At 36.6% G+C, this 8,490-nt stretch overlaps 1 pseudogene; it reads right to left on the bottom strand.

Moving 5' to 3' along the window:
• Positions 1-2,575: 2,575 nt before the first annotated feature.
• LOC149150225 (transcription termination factor MTERF8, chloroplastic-like) lies at positions 2,576-5,864 on the bottom strand (annotated as a pseudogene).
• Positions 5,865-8,490: the final 2,626 nt, after the last annotated feature.

Genomic DNA, 8,490 nt, shown 5'->3' with positions numbered 1-8,490 from the left:
TATGCATATAGGTTTGATCATTATGGTTCCCACGTCTGAGACCTATAATTCCCTCCAGTCGAGTTTGTGGGATTCATTAGAAACATAATGTTATAGGACAGATACATAAAAACATCATGAGTTTTATGCAAGTGGGGTGGTAGTACAAGACAATAGGACACTGGTCTAATTTTCTCTTTGATTCTAAAAGGTCCTATAAATCGAGGTGGTAACTTCATACCTTTCTCAAACTGAATAGTGTTAGGAATAACTAAAAAAATAAAAGCTCGATCCCCCACTTTAAAACTTCGATCAGTACTATGTGCATCAACATAACTTTTCTTCCTATTTGGTGCTTCCTTTAAACTTCGTTGAATCTATCTTACCTATTCCTCCATATTGAAACAATCCTATCGTGACTATTACTATGTCTTCCATCCTTTCGTCAACTCAATGGTATCCTGCATGGCCTCCCATAGAGAGCTTGATAAGGAGGCATCCTAATTGAATCGTGGTAATTGTTATTATAGGAAAACTCTACCAATGGTAAGTACTCTTCTCACTGAGTCTAATTATCCATGACATACATTATAAGCATATATTCTATAGCCTGGTTTTCTCTTTCAGTCTTTCCATTTATTTATAGACGATATGCAGTGCTAAGGTTTAACTAAGTCCCCAACACTAACCACAAACTTGTCCAAACGTATATGTAAAGTGAGAGTCCCTATCAAAATGATCTTTGTGGGTAACCCATGTAGCTAGATAACTTCACCTATAAATACTCATGCCAAAATGGAAGCAGTCTCCTAAACAAGGTAGTTAGTCGCCTAGAGATACCAAATATATGGCAAAATAAAATATGTTAAGGTTGTTTATCCAAGAAGAGAGCAACTCATCCTTCAAGAGTAGTCCATAAAAAAATATATTTACAAATAATGGTCATCACCACCTTTTCAAGTGGAATGACTTCAAAGAATATGCCAAGGTAATTAGAGTCTTGTAGACAAACAACGTAACTGCTCCAAATGGGAATAGTTTAAAGATGTTAGGGAATTATCTCCCATGATCAATCAAATTGGCCATAAATAGTAATCCCATAGAAACATGTGCCACAATTGTCCATAAAGTTGTTATAACCTCCTCAATGAAGTGGGGTGTCCTCATTCAATGTGCCAAAGTGGTTAAATGCACATGTACCAACACCTCTCCTCCAAGGGATATGATAAATAGTTCACCCTAAGAGATTGTGTAATGAGGTTAGGACACTCTCCAATATAGTAATAAAGAAGCTTCCCAAACCAAGAGAAACTATATGATACAATGTGAAAATAACGTACCAAGTGACCAAAACCATGGTTGTCAATATAAAAAACCACCCAAGCAAGGTCTGAATGCCTCCAAATGCATGAGAAGATGCCAAATAAGGGGAGTCATTTCATCTACCAAGAAAATAACTACTCACAACATGCCACATCATAGCCAAACTATAAATATCCTTTGGCATTCTTCTAACAAACCACAACCACTTTTCCATGTCATCAAGACATCCACCCAAAAGGGGCATCAATTATGCAACAAAGGGTGGGTGTACTACTTCAAGGTTCGTCAATCAAAATCGTGAAACAATAATCCAGGTGAAACCCTATGAACACATGAAAACATGTTTACAAAACCAATGTTGTTAGAGAAACTATAGTGGTGTTTGGCTTCTCTTGGCATGTTGGAAGGGTTTGGGCAAGGTATCAGGTAAACGGTTGTCGAAGTGGAAATTGTTAGAGTGGGACAACCACTGATTAAAGTAAAAGGTAAAAACTAAAATTTACTGAATTAAATATTTGGTAATTTATTTAATGATATTGATTTACAAAACCAGTCACAATTTATGTAACACACATAATGATGTGTACTTCAATATATCTATGAAACCCAAAAGATTGAGGAGGTTGTAAGTCTGATTGTAATTATTCATCTTGGGTAATAAAATACTTTACCTGGCCCATGAATATTTCCTTGATACACTATCATCGTTTTACCACATTTGGTGTATTATTCTCAATGGTCATTATTTCTCTGCTAGTTATATTTATTATTCAAGTTTTCTAATACCAACAAGGTTTTGATTTATACACTTCTTTAACTATAAGGTTGTTTGGGAAAAAACTTTTAACTTTCAAATAAGAGGCAACCCGGTAACCATCCCAGAAGCAAATCTTGTAGTCAAAAGCAACATGTGCATAGTATAGATGCAACCATTAAAGTCTTATATGGTTTCATTCATGAAGACCGTTGGTCAAATTGGTTTCAATGCAAATTTAAGCACAAGGAAAAGTTTGAAAAGTTGGCATCCATAAAGCCAAGGAAATTAAGCTTACCAGAGTATTCCTAGTGATAGTAAAGGAGTTATAATCAAACTATTCATCTAACGACATGAAGAAAATCCCTGTTCAAGATACTCTTCAATGAAATGAGTTGATAACTTGGTTTATTTTTGTACAGATTGGGTCTTTGCTGAAAAGGCATGTTTGCAAAGGCAGACCCAACTCTGTTAAGTAAAACAGTAACATGAAATGACAAAGAAATTACCAAAAACCAGTAAGAAATAAGAGCATTGTCCTATATCAAAAGGCATATATCAATACAGACAATCATCTGCCCATCAAACAACTAAAGCGGGCATGGTAGATTACAACTAGACTACTCATCTAACACAATGATTAAATCCCTGTTCTCGATGTTCTTCACTGAAATGAGTGGATAACTTGGATTGTTTCTTCAAAGATCATGTTTTTGTGAAAAGGCAAGTGTGTCTTCAAAGGCAGCCTCAACACTGTTAAATAAAATAGCAAGTTGCCTATATAAATGCTTCAAGGGTAGAGAAAAGAAGATGTTGTGCCAACAACAAATCAATGTAATATATATTTCTTGTGCTAGTACAAGAAATATGATTACACATTCAGAGGCAATGGACAACATGAAGAAGCAGATCAGGGACGGAACACGTGATACCTGGGCATGAAACGAAACAATATTGTCACATGGCTCCTATTTTTGGCAGCTGCATGACTTTGATGTTGCAAGCACTTTTGGGACTTCTTGTCCAAAGCAGGGCATAGAACCATTACAAAAAGAAGCATTCATGTATATCACTTCAATGCAAACCTCCTTTACTGGGGATCCTCTAGGAAAATAAAACAACATTAGAAGGAAAAATAGTGCACAGAAAAAATCATATTGAAGCAGTTGACGAGCTCCCACATCTGTCCCTAATCATTTTCATTGAAACACACTCACTCGTAGTTTCCTTAACAATGGCTAACCTTCCAGATTTCTCTCTGTTGTAAATATCCTGCAAAACTAAGGAGGACTCTGCATTTGAATTAACATATTCTTCCAAGAAACATTTTCTAACAGATGAAAAAAATAATTTGAATTCTAAGTCTTCTTTTCAACTTTTAACTTGCATGGATTTCAATGCCTCCAGAGCTCTATAGTGAGGAATTAACCATGTATCCAAGATGTATGCAAATAGTTTTGGATACTTCACAAGGTCAGCCGATGGAAGCCCCAAAATTTTAAGTAGAAAATCTAAATTACGCTTTATTTTTTTCTCTGAAAGGTCAAGAATCAATGTCCTTTTCCTTAATAATTCCGAAATTTGTTTTTCAGAGAAAGCTAAACTGCTCAAAAATCGTTGTTTTCGACCTAAGTTTTCTTTTCCTGTTATCAAAATTGAACGCAAGCCCCATGAAAACATTTTTGATCCCTTCTTTAACCTGATATCCTCAGCACGTTTAAATGATTTCACAACCTTTTCCTCTGACACGATGATCAAGCCAGGCTGCCTTGCCAATAAGTGTGAAAATGCTTCGCCCTCAAAGCCCAATTTTTGCAACAGAGAAATTCCAGATTTCATCCTCCCCTCGCTGGCATTGAAAGTCCTTGCACAAGTTTGAACAAGTTTGATGATATCCTTTTCCTTCATGAAATTCTTCAAAAGACTGAGATTAGACTTCAAGTTTCTTTCAAAGTTATAATAGAGAAAGGTAGGGTTGGAAAGGACCACCTTCCGAAACTGGGTCAGGGTTGTCAAACCACAGCCATTTAACAACTCCAGAACTTCATCCATATTCTGGACCGATGTTCGATGAAGAAAATACTTGTAATTCCTGAAGGATTTTGTAATTTCTTCGTTGGTTAGATCGCATTTGTTGATTAAAAATTCTCTGGCAACGCCCTCATTAGGTGGAGGTAAGGAAGGGGTTGTTGCTTCTGTGTAGAAATAGGCAGATCTTATGTGGGATTTTCCCTTGAATGGAGGAATCCGAAAACAAAAAACCTAGCCAATAACAATCGGGCATCGTTATTTTTGAGTCGTTTCCACATTATTTGGATAGACATGGTCTGTGCAACAGAAAAGGGAAAAATATAACTCTGCTCTGTGTAAAATCAGAAAGAGAAATAACAAATACCTGGAGTATGCGGGATTGAAAATATGGACAGTTTCAGTGGTTACGTGTTCAATTCACTTGTTGAAGTGAGTGTTGCTGCCATTGGATGTGTACACTAAGAGTAAAACAAGAATTAGACCCCACGAAACTTACTCATGTTCTGGTCCTCGATTGAGGGCGTGGGTTCAAATCCCACTTCTCACACTGTTTCTCTGGTTTGAGTACTGACAGCGTTGCAGAAGTAGGCTATCCAGGAGCTGCGTCACTAGGTGATGCAGTTTGTGGAATAGCCGCAGTCAGAATTACCTCTAAAGACTTCTTATTTTGGTTCAGGTCTCACACAGTGAAAGAATAAAATGGGGAGGTGCTAAACATGATCCCAATGATAAAGAGGATGGTAGGAGAATTCACCCTCGGTCATCATTCAAAGCATTCCTGGAAGTTTAAAAGGTGAAGTCTTCCTTGGGAGGATGTCGAGATGGATGCCATCCATTCGTTGCAGCTGATTCTGAGGGATTCCTTTCAAGATATTGATGACAGTGACAACAAAACCATGATACATTCACGGCTAAATGACTTGAGGCTTCAAGGAATAGATGAACTAAGTGCAATGACAAATGAGATGGTAAGGTTAATTGAAACTGCAACTGTGCCAATTTGGCAATCGATTCTAATGGACTCATAAATGGATGGAATACTAAAGCAGCTGAACTCACAGGATTGTTGGCCGATGAAGTTATAGGGGGGCCTTTAATTGATCTTGTTCAGCATGACTCGGTTGAAACCGTGAAAAAAATGCTCTACTTGGCTTTGCAAGGAGGAGAAGGGGCCTGAATGTCCACAGAACTGTACTCTAACGGATACACCATCTATGCAGAAAGACAACATTTCTGGGTCAAAATCTATGCAGAACTATAGTAATGCAGCTGAGTCGAAGACTTTACAAAACACAATACCAAGAACTAGGCATAACGACACTACATAGGGTTCTAAATCTGGACAAATGTCATATTTTGAGGGAATAAATTTGCATATGGGTTGCCAAACTTCTGAGAATACGTTCCTTTTATCGTGTTCTCGAAGCTAGGAATTACTTGATGACATCTATTTTCTAAAGGACCGAATTCACTCCATTACGAGGGTCGAATTCATGGTATAGAGGGGGTTAAATTTCCTGTGTTAAATCAGTCATTATCCATTAATACATGCAGGCGGAATTAATCACTCAGTGGGGACGAGCTGCCTCAGTTTCTAGTGGAGAAATTTCATTATCAGAGGAGATCAAGTTGTCGTTCTCAGAAATCCCAATCATTTCTCCAAATGGACTATGTTTCCCAATCGAATTTACTATAGCAGAGGGCAGTATTGTTGGGCAGATCTTTAGTTTTCAATTAATCTGATATATTGCATTTGTACTCTTCAACCAAGTTAGTAAAATTTTGCTTGTGCCCCTGAATGTCTATTTCCACTATCAATGTTATTTCTTGTTTGCAAAAGGTTCGAAGAAATGATAGTTTGCAAGATGTTTGATGAAATATGTCAAAGAAAATTTTGATTTTGGCCTACTTTAGCAAGGTACATTATAGTTAAGATTTGTTATTCATCATCAATATCCTAAGGTCCGAGATGCCTCTCTGTTGGGCCAAAATTCATTGAGGAAACCTATACTAATTGGAGGCTGAGTTTTCCCAGTTTGAAGGAGCCAAATCTCGATGCAAGAAAACCAGTCTAGGCTATTGCCACAGGAAGGCCAAATTTATTGTTCCAAAATGGCAGAGTTATCCCACTTTGCTGAGGTGCAAGTATACTGTCAAGGAGGACGAGTCTGCTACTATTTTGTGGTCCAGATCATTGTCTAGTTTTGTTGTAGCAAAGGTTGTACCGCTAAGATAATATTTAGTTTCCAGAGAAGGATATTTTCCATGCCAAAGAGGAATAATTTATGGATTTCTCCTGGATTTTGCAGAATTGATAACTATTGTCTTTCATGAGCTAGAAGGGAATATTTTTGTATTTTGTAGGTGGGAATGCATATAGATATGTATGAAATATCACGAATGCAACAGATAAACAAACCAAGATATTCCCTTGCTGTAGCATGAGAATCTTATTCTTTATCAGACAAAGTCTTGTAAAGTTTCTGCTCTGTTGTCAATATAATAATAACTCAGGATTTCAATCTCGCTATCTGTAGTAAAATACAAACAATATAAATGACTGTTTACGAGAACCCACCTACAGAGCTTCATACATACAGAAAGCGTATAGAAAATAACATGGCTTTGTATCCCACATACAGAGATTTTTTTTGTGGGTGTTTAAGCTGCGTTATATTACAGCATGAATCATGGGATCTTGGTTTAAAACTATAGAATATTATCGGATCCAATGTTAAATCACTGAATTGATATTGTGAAGGCATGCCTGCACCTCAAGGAATGCTCGAGGGAGTATAAAATGGTGTCTGCCTACAGAAATATTCGTTATATCCACCGAGACTTTACGAGCGATAGGGACATTCAGCTTCTAATTCTTTGGTTGCACCATGTGAGAAAATGAAGGGCTACACCCCTTGATAAGGTAGATTCAGGCAAAGTCAAATGGATCAAGTGGAAGATTGGGAAAGTGCAGCGCTTGGCATAGAGAAGAAAGAAGCAAAGGCCCATGCAACGGATATGTCAAAGTTATGTGGCAGCTAGCTGTTAAGATCAAGAGTGATGCAGTTAAGGATACACAACGTTGTTAAGGATACATAGGGCAGTGATAAAATAAGTTCTAAATCGCTGGTAAAATGGAGAAAAATCATTAAATTAGTCTTAAATGAAATCATTTCCACATAATTTTTATAAAAAGATGCTTACAAATAATTATGAGGGTTATAACTCTTTTAGCGGAGATTTGGGTCTAGTGGGTTTTTGGTCCAGATTTTGAATTTGAGCTCTGATACCACATGTGAGGACCCAACTATAGGTTCTCTAACTACTACTACACTCATTCAAATAAATTTCGTTAATTTTCATAGTAAGGAAAATTTCAGGTTTATAAAACATCATAAGCATGAACATAAATTAATTTAATCTATGACATGTATAACTTGTAATAATTTACATAACTAAAATAAATCACTGATAATACCTATTCCAATAGCTTAATTGAGATGTTCCTGAGCTCCATGCTCCTCTTGACTACCTGGCTGAATTTATCTCCCATCCAACTAGGAATGATTTCCTAGCCCAGGGAACCTCCACAGGTTCCCTAGCCGTCCGAGCTCGAGTCCAACCAGATGTAGTGTGTCCAAGTTTAACAAACACTTTTCAAATCCAAATTTGATCACCCTCCTCTTTCTCCACATCCCTTCTCCAAAACAAAACAAAACCAAAACCAAGACCAAGGATCCCCTTCTCCTCTCATCATCTTTCCCCTTTTATGCATCTTTCTCCCATTCACTTCAACCACCTATCATTAATATCATGAGTACCGTCTCATCCTTTCATTTGACTTTTCTTACCATATCTTCTCCCAAGTAAATTTGAGAGGACACTTTGGGGATAAGATATGGATATTTAATTTGGAAATTAATTGGGGAAGACCATATATTCTCCCAAGTAAATTTTAGAGGACATTTTGGGGATAAGATATGGATATTAAATTTGGAAATTAATTGGGAAAGACCATATCTTCTCCCAAATAAATTTGAGAGGACATTTTGGGGATAACATATGGATATTAAATTTGGAGATTAATTGGGGAAGACCATATCTTCTCCCAAGTAGATTTGAAAGGACATTTTGGGGATATGGATATTTAAATTGGAATAATGAAAGAAGACCATATCCTATCCAAGATTAGATTTCAGAAGACAAGTTGGGCATTGAATAATAACAATAATAAATTTTATACGAGTAAATAAAAAATTACAGTTTCCCAAATGTAGGTATTTACCAATATTTCTTGATAACTATAAGTCAATATTTTCAGGTAATTTAAACACTAATAAAATTTGCATGATAAGATTAAGTGGGGTATTACAGATCTTATGCTATGAGTCTTGACTAGAAGG

The sequence above is a fragment of the Pinus tabuliformis genome, chromosome 9 (genome assembly GCF_031772625.1).
Source record: "Pinus tabuliformis cultivar Carrire ecotype Pingquan chromosome 9, CPIR1, whole genome shotgun sequence".
NCBI lineage: Eukaryota > Viridiplantae > Streptophyta > Pinopsida > Pinales > Pinaceae > Pinus > Pinus tabuliformis.
This window is presented reverse-complemented; position numbering and strand designations above follow the sequence as displayed.